General features: G+C 37.3%; 1 protein-coding gene across 1 annotated transcript in view; it reads left to right on the plus strand.

Moving 5' to 3' along the window:
- Positions 1-2,796: 2,796 nt before the first annotated feature.
- The window catches only part of zgc:66433 (uncharacterized protein LOC321250 homolog), a 188,262-nt gene continuing 172,222 nt past the window's right edge, over positions 2,797-18,836 (plus strand). Inside the window, exon 1 of the mRNA XM_039766271.1 lies at positions 2,797-2,946. The gene's annotated coding sequence lies outside the window, so the exon portion shown is untranslated. The remainder of the gene's footprint in view (positions 2,947-18,836) is intronic.

Genomic DNA, 18,836 nt, shown 5'->3' on the forward strand with positions numbered 1-18,836 from the left:
TGGCAAGTCCCATTATCTTTATGTACACAGATGAAAAAATTAAGCTTACAAAGAAGAGAACACCACATCTACTGTGAAATATGGAGGAAGCTTAGTTATTTTTTGGGGCTGCTTTGCTGCATCTGGCACAGGGTGCCTTCAGTCTGTGCTAGGAATAGGGAACTTTCAAGACTATCAGAACATTCTGGATTGAAACATACTGCTCAGTGTCAGACAGCTCTGTCTCAGTTGCAGGTGATGGATCCTCCAACAGGATAATGACCCAAAAGCCAGAGCTAAAAGTACTCAAGAAAGTCTAATAACAAAACATTGGTCTAATTTGAAATGGCCTTCTATGAGTCCTAATTTGAATCCTATCCAACATTTATGGAATGAATTGAAACATGCAGTCTGGGGAAGGCCTCCTTCAAATCTGACACAGTTGGAGCAGTTCACTCAGGAAGAGAGGGCCACACTACCTGTTGACAGGTGCAGAAGTCTCATTGAGAGCTCCAGGAACTGCTTGTTTGCTGTGATTGCTTGTAAAGGTTGGGCAAAAAAAACATTAGTTTCATGGCCCCTCACTTTTGTCCATTCCATTTTCATTTGTGTTATTTGAAATATTCTGTTGAATTAAAACTCTAAAGTAATGTATGATTTTTGTTTAATACTGAATAAATAATGATGGATGCCAATTACTTTTGTCATGTTAAAGTTATTTCAGAGGCAATTGTAAGTGATTCTTTTCTGTGGACTGTACCAACAAATTTGTCCACATCTGTAGCACACACCGTACTGATATAGCAGGGCATTATGATTATCATCATTGTCAACTGTTCTTAGGAGAAATTCACATTAAAATATCATTGTACTATGTACACATGACAATAAATCTTAAACTTGAGGTAGGCTTTATCTAATTTAAATAAGTGGTTTCATTAAATGCGGAATACAAAAAGTATCCTACAAGTTATTTGGGCTGTTTCTTTTTTTTAATAATGCAATATATATATTTAATTTTATTATATTTTTAAAAATACATGAAACTCTCTGCCTCTTGAGCCTGTTCTTCCAATACCACATGAAAATGTGATGTGTATGTCATAGGCCATTGGCAAGGAAAGTGAGTGCAGAGGTGTGCCTATTTTATATATTAATTATATGTTAAATATTAAGGCATCCAATGATTGCAAAGAAAGTGCTGAAAATTGAATGAAATTAAAATGGTAATAATTCTGCCATTTCTGAAATCTGAAGCTAATTTTGGCCTGGTATTGCATTTGTTGCTTCACTATTATTAGCAATTTTGGTATATGAAAATTACTTGCAGTATTTTTATAGATGTCCTAGTAAATATTTTGAGGGTTTTATTTTTCATTTCTTTGCCTTCCAGCAAATATTATGTATCTTTATTTGGTTTATTTGTGGATGATTTTTTAAAACAATTTAGAGAGCAATTAATGGCCAATTTTAATAGAAAGTGGCAGATAAGAATCTACTGCAACAGAAAATGGAAAACAATGGGCTTGAAAATTATGGGGTAACTAAAGGTAAGTGACACTGTGCACCAGTACAAATAAATATCTTTAAATGAAAATATGCTTGGAAATTAGAAGGTATCATTCAATTTTTAAGTCCATTTCCTCCATCAAACAGCAGAAAACTGGATCCAAACCCTAGAAGTGTCTTTGGTTATGGTGTGTTTGGGTCCAGGAGAGATCATTTATTATCTCCCCTCTCAGGAACTTAGTGCTCCTGATTTACTTCACAGTAGAACTGTTTATAGAGGAAAGTGTGTGGTATGTTTTTTTCTTGAAGTCCACACTGATCGCCTTTGTTTTATTGACATTCAGGGTCAGATTATTTTTTTAACGCAACTACATGAGTTGTTTAACCTCCTCTCTGTAGGCCATCTCGTCATCACCACTGACGTGTCCTATCACTGTTGTGTCATCAGTGAACTTCATGATGTGGTTCGTGCTGTACCTTGTGCAACAGTCATGTGCCATCAAGGTGAAGAACACAGGACTCAAGATGTAGCCTTGGAGGATACCAGTTCTTAGAATGATGGCATTTGATTTACTGTTTCCAACTCGAAATTACTGCAAAAAGAAAGACTAACAATCTAATACAAATGGTTTTTCTTCTTTTTTCTCATCTTGCCCTAGGCTACAAATATCGAACTTTAGAAGGTTTATAAAAATATGAAACGAATGGAAAAAAAATCCAGCCAGCAATGGGATGTCAGGGTTACTTCTTTAGGGCGCCCCAGTGTCGTTTTATAATGTAACAGCAGATTTACGCAATTGAACAATGGAAAAACGTGAAGGTAATCTCCAACGGGAAATGCTTTATTAAGGCTATATTTTCATCTGCAACCTTAAAAGGGTGCCCGATTTCTGTGCTTCAGTCGACTTCTACATTATTTATGAAGATGCCTTAAATAGTATCGGAAAAATTGCGCCTAGACAATAACACTGCATGGTGTACAATAATAACAGCGCAGCTCGAACAAAGGAATTCCGCACGATGGCGCCCGTACTAAAGACTTCTCTTAAATGAAAGGCGTCCCGTTTCTAGTCTCAACGCTTCAAAGTTGTAATTAATTGACAGTGGTTTTTTGGAATGACTACACTTCCAGGTACCCATAGACCCCACAGGGGTCCAGGATTTTAAACTGCATCGGATTGAGATGCTCAAGCTGAAGGTACTCACAGCCGACTGCTAAATGACAGACCACGCGGTTAGGGGCGCGGGGGATAAGGGGGAGGGCGCGTGGTATACGTGACTCTTTCCTTATAAGGAGGTGGGGTGGAGCTTAACAGAACAGGATGCTTTTCTTCAGACTTCATTTGTACAATTTGTAAAATACAACAAATAAAACCAAAAAAAAAAAATTAAAAGGAGTTCTGATGCCGCTCCCAAACTGAAAAAAGCGAAGTCCCATAATCGACTAATCCGCAGCTGGTAAGTACTCCCTATTGGTTCAGTGTTTTGTGTAAAACTTGCCTTCTCTGGTGTTGTAGTGTTGTGGACCTGGCCGCTGTCCGTTCAGCCTGAACATCTGGAGCGGGGGACCGAGTCGAGAATCTGTAGGCTGCCGTTTTCCCCACTCCCTGCATAATGAAAGTTTTAACGTAAACTCTGTTCTTTTTTATTCTGTTTGGGTTATACTTGCTTTTACTGGAAAAAGAGACGGACACATAAAGGCACAGATTTCCAGCTGCCTTGATCAGAGAACATAATCAAGTAACCGAGGGTCATTACTAGGTCCAATAGAGTCCAGTAGGCGCCCATCGTAAATGGTCAGTCTTGTATATTGTGTCACCTTTATGTTGTGGCGGAAATCCGATCCCACGATTGATTGATTGATTGACTGACTGACTGACTGATTTATTGATTGATTGATTGGTTGATTGATTGAATGACTGATTCTTCAGAAGGATTTAGTTTATGTGGATCTACCCTTATATTACTTGGAAGTTTTCAGGCATATTTACATGGCGCAGGGGAAGATGATCCAACAAAGTGAAATAAACGTTGAACTGGTCTAAAACTGTTGTCATAATAAGGGTGTTCTTTAAAACTGTTGTCCCGGAGGGACTGTTAGTAATAAATATATAATTCTGAAAATATAATGCTGGATAAACACGGAATTCAAGCTTTTTATACTTAAAGCCTTTAGGAGAAGCTGAATTCATGCTGTGTTTGTCATTCAATGCACCTTTTTGAGTTAGCTAAACCTGTAATCAGATTTTTATAATTTGATAATCCAGCATTTACGTGACCCTATAAATAAAAACTGCTAACAGTCTTGCGAGTTGGAAATTGCTATCAGATTTATATTTTATAACATACTGTAGGTGAGTGTTCTGTTGTTTCCATGAAGTGTTTGCATTTGCTTTAAAGTGCCTTATTTGTATAATCATGCATGACTAGAATCAAAATTATTGCTAACTGTTATTAGTACTATTAAGACACTGGCAGTTTCACAAAGGGCAAATTGATGGTGCAGTTGTTAGCCCTAAGAGTTTAATTCTCTAAGGTTAAATCTTGCTCTCCATCACTGCATTCTGGTTTCTTTTCCTGTTTCAAAGTGTTAGATTGCCTGCCCCGTCTCATCTGACTTGACCTATGTGAGTATTAAGTAGTGTTTGCCCAGCAAAGGACTGGTAGGGTGTGGTTGGATCCTACTTCATACTTCAGGGTGTGTAGTGTGTCTCTCTAAAGGCATACGGCAGGTTCAGAAAATCTTTGGTCTGCTCTGAAATATTAGGAAAACAGATCTTTTTATAACCCAATTATGTAACTCATTAATGACATTATCCCCTAATTTAATAAATATTTAGACTTGTGTATTAAAGAAAAAACAAGAAATTAAATTAAATACAGGAAACTGCCATCATATTTTAACATAGTGTTACATATAACTATTCTATTCCAAGAGTGAAATTATGACAGAGTGGTTAGTTAGTACTGCCATTTTATGGATCCATCTTCATGACTTCAAACCTTGTGCCCATGTTCTTGTATTTGTGGATTTTGCACATTCTCCCTCCCCACGTCTGTGCAGATGCTCCAGTTTTTCTTCTGCATCAACAAAGTCAGGCATGTTGCGCTGACTGACAATTTTAAATTGCTTTTAGTAGGCCCCATGTTGAACTGGGCACCCAACTCAGTGTTGTATCCTGACTTGTGCCCAGTACTGCCTGGGCTGCACTCACACTGAATTGGATTAAATGGGTTTGAAAATGATACGATACATTGTTTCATCAGGACTGGAACTGACTAATACTAAACGAAACAATAGAAATTAGTGCCTACGTTAGAACTTGGTTGTAACAAAGACATCCAGAACTTGCCCAGGAACAAGTAACCAGCAGTTTATTTTTTTATATGCAGTTAGTTGTGAAGGATTCCAGTGTTATTAAAAGTATTTGTAAGACGAGGAGTACAGTGTGCTACAATACATTGCAGATTAACTAGTTTAATATAGAAGGTCAAACAAACACTGTATTTTAAAAACACTCAGTCTTATGACAAATTAATTCCTACCAAGATACACATCCTCAAAAGCAGTTGATAAAGAAGTAAAACTAATAAGATGGTTGTTTAAGAATGGAACTGATAAAGAATTGTGATCACTATATCTGTTTTTTCTAATTTTATAAGATAACTTGCCTCACTTTCATTGTGACATGCAGTGTTGTGTATTGGCTAAGACAATGACTGTAAATCCCAAAGTTGTCACTTCATTACGTCTGTCTGACTCAAAGTGTGACCCTGCATAAGTCACTTAACCTGTCTTGTGCATCATTATATCAAGTCCTCGTCATCACTACTTATCTACTGTCTATTTTCTGATTTATCTAAATTAGCTGGTTGCCCCCAATCTTTTTCCTCCACTCTAAGCAGACCTTGGCATGATTAATGGTGAGATAATACTTTTCATGTCATCTGACACCACCCCCAACCTCAAAAATATATATACAGTTGTTATAAATACTGATTTTGTAAGCAGCCTTACATAAGGGTGTCATGTAACACTTAAAATAAAAATAAAAGATAATGGAGCAAGAACTTTCCAGATTAGCAAGATAAGATTCCAGCTAGCCATGTAACAAATGTTATAACTTTACAGTGGGTGTTCCATGTATTTAAACTGTAAAAAAAAAAAACCTCTAAGAATAAGAGGACCTATGGTAGGTCCAGTGTCTCATAAATAAGCAAAAATAGCAAGCCATTCACTGGGGCATCAGTCAGGGGCATAGGCTCAGCATGTGTAAAACTAAGATAGGCGCCCGAAAACATCTTTTACTGGCAGAATGTAAAATTTGTCCATTTTTTGGCAGCATGTCCAGTATGTATGTCCAAAGACTACATAGCCACAAACTCTTATCAAAGTAATTAATTGGTGTCAGCCAATCTGTCTGGTGGTTTGTCTTTGGGCTGTAGGAGAAATTCTACACAAACATGGAGACAAAATGTTATTTCCTCCTTATTTTTCTTTTAGACCAACCCAAGCAATATGCTTTAAAGATTTCTACCAAGTAGAATATTATTTACTTTTTGTATCTGTATTTATATGTCATATATGAAACTGCTGAAAAAAATCACCTTTATTTATTTCACCAAATATCCGTCAGTCTTGGAGGCCGCATGTTGATACAGTGAGTAGCACCTCATTTGCATCCTGTGTTAGGCTAGTCCCATTTGCTGCCCAAATCCCCAAAAATGTGTAGGTTAGGTTAACTGGTGCATCCAAACTAGTCCAGTTTGGGTGTTGGTGTGTGTGGTTAACTAGGCCCCGTGATTGACCGACACCCCCTTCAAGGCTGTTTCCTGCCTTGTGCCCAGTGCTGCCTGGATTGGTGTGGTTCCCCCATGGCACTGAACTGGATTAAGTAGGTTTGAGTGTGACATAAAATGATATGTGTGTGTCTAACTGAAGAGTGTCATCTGTAAGCCAAGGTCACTTTGTAGATTAGGGGAAGTGCAGTGATTTGAAAATGATTGCCTAATGCTCCAGTCTAATGAGAAGGGCAAAAAGCAGTGACGTGACCTGGTCAAGGTCTTTCAGCGTAGGCAGGTTATGATCGATGTTGGTACCCTGGTGTTTTTTTTTTTGTGTTCAATTACCATTCTTCCTACAAAGAAAAGAAAAAAGTCTGTTACTGATCTTCTGGTGAAAAGTCCTGCACTCATTTCAATGTTGTTTTTATTTATATAACGCAGACTAAATTGTTTTCTAAACATGAATCCAACATAAATCTAGTGTCGATGTTCATTAACATGTGTTGTAATTCTAATTTTTATTATTAATTATTCATCCGTTCCCCTGTAACCTGCTGCAACTATTTTCAGGGTGTCAGGTAACTGAAGCCTATCCCATCAGCTTTGGGCACAATTCATTCTAGACCACCATTTTGTGCCCACACCCGAACTGTTTAATTTGGAGTTGCCAAGTTACCTGCCATCTGCATGTTTGGGATATCGGAGGAAATGCAAGCAGAGAAAACACGACCCACCACAGACAGTGACTGGGCTGGATTTTGAGTCTACATACACAGCAACATTAAAGTGCAGCACATAGCAAGTTTTCAGAATTTAATTATTTTTAATTAATTGATTAATTTTTATTTGTATGTGTTTTAGCGTTTATATATATATATATATATATATATATATATATATATATATATATATATTTATATTATTCATATATGAAACTGCTGAAAAGAAAAACAAATTCATCGTGTATCCGTCTTTCTCGGAGGTTATGTGGTGGTATAATGGGTAGCACTTAATCTAAATCTTGTGTTACACTTGTCCAGTTTGTCACCCACATCCCCAAAGATGTGCAAGTTCAGTTAAAAAGTGAATGTGTGCACCCTGTAATGGACTAACATGACTAACACCTAGTCCAAGGCTGTTTGCTGTCTTGTACCTAGTGCTGCCACTGTAGGCACTGTTCCAACATGACCCTGAACTGGATTAAGTGGATTTGAGAATGAGATGAAACAAAATCTATCTATCCAATATTAACCTCTTCACATAATAGTTATTTAAATGAACACAAGATTTTTTCACAGGTGACAAAGGTCTGTAGGGAGGAGAGTGATTGTTTAATCCGCATCTCGTCTTTGTCAATTAGAGGATTAGCTAATAAATTAGTCAGCTTCCTTCCCAATTTATTCTGAGGATTTGAAATGATCTTACATTTTATGTTTAGATACATTGCAGCGTTGAGTTCTGAAGAATTTTTGATGACCCTGACTACTGAGCTCCCATGCCTGTTCAGTATAAATGCAACACCTTGTGGAAAAGCTTCTCATTCTCATTCAATCACACTTGAGTCATTCCAAAAGCATTTGGTATGCACATTAGGAAATGAGCAACAGCAAAATGCCAACAGCCCTTTCTACCTTGTGGACTAACATGTCTAAGTATTAAAAAAAGTTTGCTTGTTTCACTCTACAACATCTACACTAGGGACACTGTGGTTATACTCCCACCTTTTTAAATGGTTCTGAATTTTATCCCAAACGAGGCATTTGTCACAACCCATAACGAGCTTTTAATTATGCGATTCATTGCCAGGAAGGTATTGCCGTACTTGAACAGACCAAACAGTGTAAAATATAGATCCAGTAGAGATATTATGTTTTTGAAAGTAATAAAAAATCACTTCACTGTTAGACATATAACAAAACAGAGCTTATGAGTAAATCAAGGCATTTTCGATGTGTTTCCTTGTTAAGCTGGTCTACACTGCTGTACACCCTATAAATCGTTCATTAAGAGGTTTGTTGGCACATACAGCACAAAATCTCCTCTTCTTATAAATGATTTACACAGCTTGCCTATTTAAAAGCCAGGGACTTTATTCCAGGGATTAGCTCTATTGATTGCATTGAGGTGGGCTTGTAGGAGTCGATCTGAGTGCTGAGAGCACTTCCTTCATGTTGCGAGACAGATTTATCCAAAAATGCTATTTGCTGCATGCTGTTTGAAATCAATACATGTCTGGCTTCCTGTTAGTTTAAATGTTATAACAATGGATTATGTTTGTGGGGAAACAGTATGTCAAGGATGAGACTTTAGACAAGGTCAATGGTTGCAAAAAAAGAAAATCAATTTTGTGCCTGGCCATCCGTGTTGTCTTTTTTTTTGTACGCATAGTTTTTTTATTTCTGTGGGAACACACTGATTAATATTGGCCTACAAGTCATTCTAGGAGGGGCTTTGCAATTAGGTGTAAAGTTAAATATCTAAGTGACAAAATGATGAAATATAAATGCTGTGTGAAGTGAGAGGTGCTGAGCTGTGAGAAGTAAATTCTGCCTGTAGGTAAGATGCAGATGCAATAGAGTGTAAGACACAATCATTTATCTGTGAAATCTAAATCAAGCAAGAGACTCTCACATTCATTTATGACTCCGCATTTTGAGTGCTGTGTTTTGTTCCGGTCACTACTCTTTCCACAAGAATGTGACAAAAGCAGAACAACCGTGTTCATCCTACCTGAACATACCTAAGCAATGAAGCTTCACTTTGCATAGCAAGTCTTCACAACCAGCTACATTAACTAGGTGTTTCACAAACCAAAGAAGTACCAAATAGAATCCATCCATTGTCAGGCACACTTAACCCAATTCAGAGTTGTAGGGATTGAGGCCCATCTCAATTGAGAAACTAGCATTCAGTGTGCTGCTAGTTTGTTATGGGACATTATGGGATTATATGCCTATAATCACCCTCAATTATCCTAAAATACACATTTTTGAGAAGAAATCTGAAGTTAAAATTTGCCAAAGCCTTTATGGTGTCCAAGTCCAATTACTACAGAGGAACATGGACAGCATGCAGGGTTGGGCAGATTTGTGGCAGATGAACTTTAATTTAAGTAAATGTAAGTTATTACACATAAGAAGTACACATGTTAGCACTGAATACACAATGAGAGGTTTGAAATTGAAAGTACTGCTTATGAGAAGGATTTAGAAGTTGTAATGGACTTATAATTATCAACTCCCAGACAGTGTTCAGAAGCAATGAAGAAAGCCCATAATGTGTTAGCTTATATAGCACCTTGATGTGTAGAGTACAAGTCCAATGAGGTTATACTTAAGCTTTATAATGCTCTAGTGAGGCCTCATCTGGCACACTATGTGCAGTTTTGGACTCCATATTTTAAAAAACACATGACACAGCTACAGAAAGACCAGAGAAGAGAGACCAGGCTGATTCCAGGACTGCAGGGGATGAGTTATGAAGAAAGACTGAATGAGTTGAACCTTTTCATCTTAAGCAAAAGGAGAATAAGAGGTGACATGACTACAATGTTTCAAATTATCAAGGGAATTAGTACAGTATAGCAAAACCGTTGCTTTAAAATGAGTTCAACAAGAACAGAGGGGTAGGGTTGGAAACTTGTTAACTGAAAATTTCATAAAAACATTAGGAAGCTTTTCTTCACACAGAGAACCATAGATTAATGAAATAAGTTATCAAGTAGTGTCGTAGAGAGTTGGACTTTAGAGTCCGTCAAAACTGGAATTGATGCTATTTTAGAGGAATTATGTGGATAGGAATGACGAGCTTTGTTGGGGTGAATGGCCTGTACTCATCAAAATTTTCAAATGTACAAGGAGAAATATCACATGCAGACATAGGTAAAGGTAAACTCCGCACAGACAGTGCCTGGGCGTAGAATTTGATCCAAGTCTTGTTGTGCCGATAGATGATGGGATTAACCACTGTAGCACCAAGCAAGTCAATCCAAAATAAAGCAACAAAAATATCACCCATTCATTCTCTAAAACAGCATAATGTTCTTAAAAAACACTGAATCCAATTCAGGGTCTTGGGTTGTTGTAGTCAATCCAGCAGAACTGGGTGTAGAGCAGAAAAAAGCGGTCCATCAGAAGGCACACACACACTCACTCTCATACCAGTCCGATTTATAGTTGCCAAATACATCAAACTATCTTTCTTTAGGCATATGGGTGGAAAACCAGATCATAGGAAATGTCATGTAGACATATTAAGAACATGGAAACTCAGAATTGACCATGACCACGCACAGGATTTGAACCCAGGAAGCTCAAATCTGTAAGACAGCTTAGCTGTACTAACACACTACATCTAAGTCAAATCAATCAAATCAAATTTTGTTTGTAATTTTCCAATATGTGTAGAAGAAGGGCAAAGATTTTTTTAGACTGTTATCACCAACTTGTTGTCATCTCATGCCAGTCACAATTCTGTTCTGTTTTTGTCAGATTTGACCTGCATTGTGATGGTTATGATGCCCTAATGCTAGCATGTTTAATGTATTTGCCTGGGCGCTGCTGCTGCATATTAAAATAAGTGACAGCCCAAATTTGAATAGTCAGTAGAGTTAATTAAAGGCTAGACCAGGGGTGGCGAACTCCAGGCCTCGAGTGCCGCAGTGGCTGCAGGTTTTCATTCTTACCATTTTCTTAATTAGTGACCAGTTTTTCTGCTGATTACTTCTTTTAATTAACTTGACTCAGGCTCCATAGTTGTTTCTTTTTCTTTAATTAGCAGCCAAACAATAATGAGACACAAAACAAGTCACCACATGACCAGCTCCCCTGTGCCCATTACACAATATCTGAAATTCAAGAGAGGAGATGGTCTTGGTAAGGTTGATCTCTCAGGTCACCAAAACATTTTGACGATGCTCTTAGAAAGAACAGTTTTCGAAATGTTTGTTGTGGCAGAATGAGAGCAGCAACAAGCCATGGAATTTAATAGCAGGTTTAATTAACAGCAAGAATTAACTTCTCATTAAGAAAGTGATTGGAGTGAAATTGGTTGGAGTTTGAAGCACCAGTTTAGCTGGTCATCTGTTAGCTTGTTTCACATCTCATTTCTGCTTGGCTGTCATTTAATGAAGAAAGAAATCAATTCAGAGGGCTGAACTATTGTAACAGGGCTATTAAAGTGATGGGGAAAAAGTTAATTAGCAGTGAAAACTGGTCACTGATTAGGAAAAGGGTTAGAATGAAAACCTGTAGCCACTGCAGCACTCCAGGTCTGGACTTTGCCACCCCTGGGCTAGACTAAGACTTTGTGTCATTCTGGGGAGAATTGAAGAACTTTATACATCAATTTTGGGAGAACTCTTACATTCTACAGTAGGTCACTTGTGTCATTTATTGTTTTTGTTCTTTCCTTGTGGAATATTGTTAGTAATCCACTGTCAGAAACTTAATAGCTTACAAAGACAGTTTTCTGTAGGTTTATAAATTTCATTGATTCTTGCCTATGACCCACCAATCCAACATTTTTCACAAGCACTGCTGTAATAAATAAAAGACAATGAAATAAATAAATGGCTTCAGGCAGTGCTTTGTCTCTGCAGGTTTAATAACCGCTTTGAAGTACAACTTTGCCCCTTTTTCCTGACCTTCTGCAATGTCTGGATATTAAAATTCCTTCTGTCTTCATCTAACAAACATTTCAGTTAAATCGGGAATGGAGGGCTCAGTTCACAGAAAAGAATGGTGAGTTGGAGAGGAAGTTAACAAAAAAAAGTAGATGAATGTTTCACAATGACTCAATCCTGCTCTAAGTACGGTAAATTAGTTGTTTCTGCCTTCTGATGAATTTTCCTTCTTTAAGACGTGTGCCTCTGATCCTGGTTTGTTATGAGTTTAGCAATCATTTACTAAAGTATGCATACTTTTTCCATTCTTGATGTATTTCCCTTTTACTTTTAAATGAATATGTTGGAATCTTACCAATTGTTCTAGGCACTTATGTGAGAATTGTCAGTCAAGTTGATAGGCTCCAGCTTCCTTACAGCCCTTCTATGGACAAAGGGGTTTACATCATAGATAGATGGATGGATGTAAGTCATATCTTAGTAAATGCCAAAAACCCAATTTACTTTATATGATAATTTTCTATTCTTGGCCTATAAATCTCCACCTATTCGTTTAATTACTGCTCTTTCCTAGTATCATGTCAAGGGGACTGAAGTCTAAATTAGCAATATTGGGCCAGCTTATTGCAGAACATAGTCATAAACAAACCAATGATCAACCACATGAGGAAGTTTAGACTTACCAATTAACTTAATCTACATGTTTCAGGGATATAGAAGGAAAACCTTGATGTAGCTGGGTTCTCCTCAGTTTGACTGTTCTCTTTTTTCCCCACTGGAATCCCAGGACACAATCTTGGATCTGCATCATATGCGGAGTGTGGGAAGTAACCACCTTAACCAATAAAGTCCAAGATGAATTTTCCAGGCTCAGGTGACTACTTGTGCTTCTGACTGCAAAGTTGTCTCTTCTTTGTAGTGGGTCCATTCCTTCTGAACCCCAATATTCGGAGAAAACCCTCAACAAATAGGAGAACAGACAAAAAAGCTGTGAGTCAAACCCAGAGCTCTTGAGCTATGAGGTAGCACTGCAAAATGTGACTGCAAAAGTGTGTGAGTTAAATTTAGACTTGTTGAAGTTTTTAATGGAAAGAGATTGCAAAAAAGATTACAGCAGGGACAACAAATGTATCCATATGCTGTAGCTAGGGCAGTGAGTTTATGAATGGATAAGTGTTAGATTGGATTCGCTTGATCAAAAATATGCTCCTAATTGCACCTTGTAGTATACAATATATGTCTGATGGGGGCAAATGAGAACTTTATTTTAATTCCAACCACAATAATATTTGCTACTTTATGTAAATTATATTTGTATTAACATATCATTAAAATAAAAAAGCCAGAATTAAAATTTAATAACGTAGTTTATGAGGTAGAAGTACATACTAAACAAGAATACTTGCATCAGATATTTGGAATATTAAAATATGTGCTTCAATTTAAATGTTTTTCCACCCTCTGCCAAAAGTTCATGGAGAGCTAGATTCCTAATAAAGAGAAAAATAACATTGTATTTATAATCACTGACTTTGAAATAGTCTAAAACAATACCCCACAAGCTATTGTTTGTAATTTGTCATTTGTAACCTTCGAGGAGTGGCTCTTAGAGGGCTAGGGCCACTAGTAAAGAATCAAATATCCAAGGTTAGTCAGTCATTGTCCATCTCACTATGTCCTAACACAGGGTCACTGGGGTCAGCTGGAGCCAATCCCAGCCAGCACAGGGCACGACAGGAACAAACCCTGGGCAGGGTGCAAGCTTAACGCAGGGCACACACACACCAAGCACACACTAGGGACAATGTAGGATCGCCAATGCACCTAACCCACATGTCTTTAGACTTTGGGAGGAAACTGGAGCACCCGGAGGAATCCCACGCAGACAACATGCAAACTCCATGCAGGGAGGACCCGGGAAGCGAACCCAGGTCACCTAACTGCGAGGCATCAGCGCTACCACTGCACCGCCATGCTGCTTCATCCATGGTCAGCAACCTCAAAATAGCAAGAAACAATACTCCACATGCCTGTATTACAGGTCCCCATTTTTTCAACGTTTTGTGAAAAGGAGTAACTTTGACCTCCTGCATCCCATTAAAGGTTAACTAACCCCTATGGTTGGTTGATGTTGCATGCTTGACTTCAAGTCCTTCTGATCATTTTTACTGAAGACACCTTTTGGTTTACTCTTTTTAATAAGGGTATACTTTCTTGCACAAGATATGATCTAAAATTGCTCTAAATAAGTCTTTTTTCAGGTGTAGAGATATCTTGCATAGCTAGACATTAAAATGAGTCAAAGGTATATTATCTTTGGGGGATTTCTCCTACCAGTGATTCAAGAGGCACCAGGCAGAAAAACTTAAGTGATTTCAAAACATTCATAAGTAATTTATATTAAAACCATAAATTCAAATATTATGTCAATAAACACAGTTTTCTGAAGCTGTGAGGCAGCAATACAAATATCCCATTGTGATGTACATGGCATACAGGCATATGACCAACATCCCCTGATTAAATTTTGATTTTTTTTTTGAATATCCAACACATACTATATTAGATTTGTGTTTAAACAAAAAAATAAAACAAGGAATCCTTAGATCAGAAATAAAATCCACAGGGGTTTAGTAATAGAAGGACAGATGGTTTCAGATATGAATTTCAGTGACCTGTGTATTGATGATCTCATCCAATTTTTGAAGCATTAGGTAATTCTGCTCATATTACTCACTATGCAATATGTTAATTAGTGTCACTAATTTATGCCTGAAATGGCCAAAGGTAGATTAAAATTGATTAACAGTACCTACCATGCGAAGTACTGGAAGAAGGCAGGTTTTATTTGAGGAGGGAGTGCTTATTTACATGCAATGCTAGACAGTCTTTACATAAATAAAACTGGACTTAAAAAACTTGAAGACTTTATGTTAGCATGTCTGAAGCACCAATAGAAAATGAAAACCTTTATAAGTAAGAGTAGCACAGTATTTAAATATCTTCATATTGAGCTATTAGTGCAAAAATGAAATCACAATCTTTTGTACATGCCAGTCAAATTAACGTTTTTTAGTCCTGAGATTTTGATGTATGTAGCCTTATAGATTATAACTTGGCTGAATTGGAGTGAGTCAGCTACAAATGATCACACAGTATCAAAATCCTTAATTGATATTTTCACTAATAAAAGGTCAGTGAGTAGCAGAAAAGAAGACAAATTTAAGGGATGTGACCAAAGAATATTCAATTATAGCTTTGTTTGAGACACAGTATAGCAACTAACTAATACACCAAAGCCAAAAAGGAATCCAGAATCAGAAACCATAACAAAGCCAAGATCAAAACCTTGTTTATATGTTTCTGATTGCTTTTGTTAGTTGAGTTTTCTCTTTTTGTTGCTTGAATCTTCCCGTTTTTGTTTTAAATTTTGGACATTGAGTATTGCATGCTGCTCTGTTTCATAGAGGTGATACAATAATGTCACAGACTGTGAACCATCATCACCCATGTGGGAGGCAGCTCGCTTTGTTTCCATAGCCAATGTGGTAGTGTCCATGCAAAACAACACAGAATGGCAGCAAATAAACAGGCAGAATGTAGATGTAGTGAAGTCTCAGAATAACAATAAAATAGTTAAAAGTCCAAAGGTAATGACTAATTCTTTCCAAAAAATAAATAAAATGAGACCCACAAAGACCTTATGGAATTCCCAACACTAATATCCACTTGAGATACAGGGATTTTCTTTTAGCCTGAGTAGATGAGAAACATTTTAGTCTTTGCAAGAAGACCATGATTAGAGGAGCTGCCATAAGGTCAGTGCCTTGAAGACGGAATATTATTTTTTCATAAGGAAATCCATTAGAATGGTATCAGAAGAGTATGGCTCATTGCTATAGACATTTACTTTAAGTGGGAGATAATGAAAATGCCTGCACTGAAGAAGGGACAGCCCTTTAGTTCAGCAAGTTGATATGCCTATTTTTCTACTCCTGGGTTGAAACTGGAAGGTCAATGTTTTATGTTCAAGAGGTTAAAGATTTACAGCACATGCTAATTAAACATATTAGGGTGTTAGTGAATTAGTTTAGTGTGAGTGGATGATACAAAACATTGACTGCATCTTCCTTGCAACCTAAAGTGATCCTAGCCACCATGATACTGAAGTTCTTTTGATGGCAGGTTGCTTGTGAGTGTAGTCCATAAAATCGGCAGTAGTAAGAGTCAACCCTTGTCTGAGTTGCTATGATGTGAGATGTTGGAATGACATTCATCTAGGATGCTGCATTTAATGGGGGCAGTATACAGTAAGTAATGTTAGCCATTTGTGCTCCAGACATTTTTTACCTCAGCCAATTGCATTTCTATAATATCCTTAGTGGGTCAACCCTCAGTTTCTGTGGCGTAGAAGTGAATAAACTTTTGAGAAAGTATGGAAAATGTAATTGGACAGAAAAAGAATGAAAAATGAGCCCCCATATTCAGGAACGTCTTCTTCAGCTCTGCCTGTTGGGTCACTTGTCCTTCAGTCTTTGGGTTGGCTGCTAGCTTTAGTGAACAGGATCTTGATTACTAAGTTGTCAGAAGTGTGTATTGCTTTCATTTAAAATATATTTTTTTAAATGATGCGTGAAACTGATGTTAGTCATACATTCTCTAGAAGTTATCAGCTAGTTAGGCCACTTTTGATTCCCATCGACAGTACATCTGGATGCTAGCACGATCAATGCCAGTCTCTATTGTTAAAAATAGGCCTGTCATTCAACTAGGAAGTCACAATTAAGTGGGAAAATAGAAAATAATGAAACCAACCACCTGGTTTCCACAATGTCTTCTTTAGCTCAACTGGTTAGGATGCTGGTGTGACCAGCTCACAGCAAGACAGGTCTTGAGGGCAGGGTTTCAGTCCTGTGTCAGGGATGAGCCATATTAGGCCCTACTTGTATTACAGATTTAGAAATATGCAACATTAATCAGCAAGCACTTTCCTCATACTGTCTTAGATCTGACACTTTCTAGAATATTTAGGGTTGCCATAAAAAAGACAATGTCAGCATTCAGATTGGTCACTCCCATAATATGGGATGCATACTGAAAAAAAATCTCCCTTGGAATATCTCTCCAGCACATGTCAAGTTTTCTGTGGCGGAGAGAGCCAACAAAATTACCTGACAGAGGTCTCCTAGGCACAATGGTGCTTACAGTGGAAACAGGGCAGGAAAGTGCACCGCTATGCTTTCTGCTATGAAATGCATGATTCTAACTTAAAGTATTTTATTTCTGTTTTTTATTTTAAATAAAGTATGTTTGTGGAGCAGATTTCCATGAGCACTTGATCAAACATCTTATGAAAGAGGCACTGTTCAGATAAACAGGGCCCAGTTCAGTCAAATAAAAACAAAAAAGCTGCAAATTCAGATGTCTTAACTAGCTGAGGTGCAGATGTTCTGGCAGGGAAAAGTAAGAGTCTGACCCTGAAAGGAAACATAACCCCTTAAGAGCATCGGTAACTGCTCACTTCAGTCCACCCTCCACCCCCTATCCTGTGATGCTGTTATTGGGAAGGTTTCTTCTTATTCTTAGTGAGTTCCCCTGGGATGGGAGGTCTGTGGGAGGAAGGCACAGACTGAAATATCTTACATGGCCTTTGCTGGGAGGAATAATTAAAAACAAAAGAAAAGCAGACAAAAGTGCAGACGTCAGTGCTTTATTTCATATTTGTCAAGCACAATTCTAGTGATTAGGGTGGGAGGTAGGGAACACTATTACTGAGTGTTTAGGAATTTTTATTTTATTTCAAAAAACTGGGCTACATCATAAGTCTTTTTGAAACTTCATATCTAAGACATCATATTGTTCATGTCACCAGTATATTGTTTTGCACCGTCAAATTCACCACTTAGAAAATTACTACTATTCAGTCTATATGTTTTTGAACATACTTATTTTAATTAAAGGTTGCTGAGATCATTAGGAGCAAGACCATTACAAACTGAGAATAATTCATATCTTAAATAGAATTTGAATCTATGAGACTAGACACTTGCAGCCTACACTGTGAAAAAAATAATGTTACAAATTACGGTAAAGTACTGGCAGCCTGGTTGCCAGAATTTAACCATAAAAAAGAAGGTGACAATATTTTTAGGTCTACGGTACACTTAAAAAAGAAAAGTTACATTTATGGTAAAGTACTGGCAGTTGAGTTGCCAGAAATTTACTGTAAAAAAAGAAAGGTGATAGTATTTTTAGGTCTATAAAAATGTTATTTTTACAATAAAAAACTGGCAGCTGGGTTGCTAGAATTTTACTGTAATAAATAAGGTGACATTATTTTTAGGTGTACGGTATAACTTTGTAGTAAATAACTGTTTTTTTCTTTGCAGCACATTCCAACCGAAGGGAATGTTTAACCCTAACCAGAAATCCATGTACTGTAATAAATATGCCAATCAATAAACCATTAGAAAGTATTGTCAAGGTTAAACACCAGTACACAGCCTGGATCAGTAAAGTAACAACAATTAATAGCAAACATGTACTATTTTATTATACACATTGAAAACAATTCAATGTTTAAAGAAGCTATGGCACGTTGTCTGGTGGAGAAGTAAAGTTTGCTTTTGTGGTGTTTGGTGTCCTACGGGTCTGCCAGCTTATCGAATACAACTGACCAGAAATCAGCTTCCATAACCTCAAAAAACCTTCAGCATGCAGGGAACAAATAAGTCTGCTAACTTGGTTTAAGTTTTTTTCCCCACTATTCAAAGGTATGCGGTTCACCAGGAACAATATTGTAAAAGGGGGCGTGTCCTATGCAAATATCGTAACTTCAGTGTTACTGAAACAGCACTTTACTGTTTTACATTTTACGGTTGTTTACCTTTGCTATTTAACAGTTTTACACTGTAAAATTAACAGATTTTTTTCAATGTAA

Source organism: Polypterus senegalus, chromosome 10 (genome assembly GCF_016835505.1).
Source record: "Polypterus senegalus isolate Bchr_013 chromosome 10, ASM1683550v1, whole genome shotgun sequence".
In the NCBI taxonomy this organism is placed as follows: Eukaryota; Metazoa; Chordata; class Cladistia; order Polypteriformes; family Polypteridae; genus Polypterus; species Polypterus senegalus.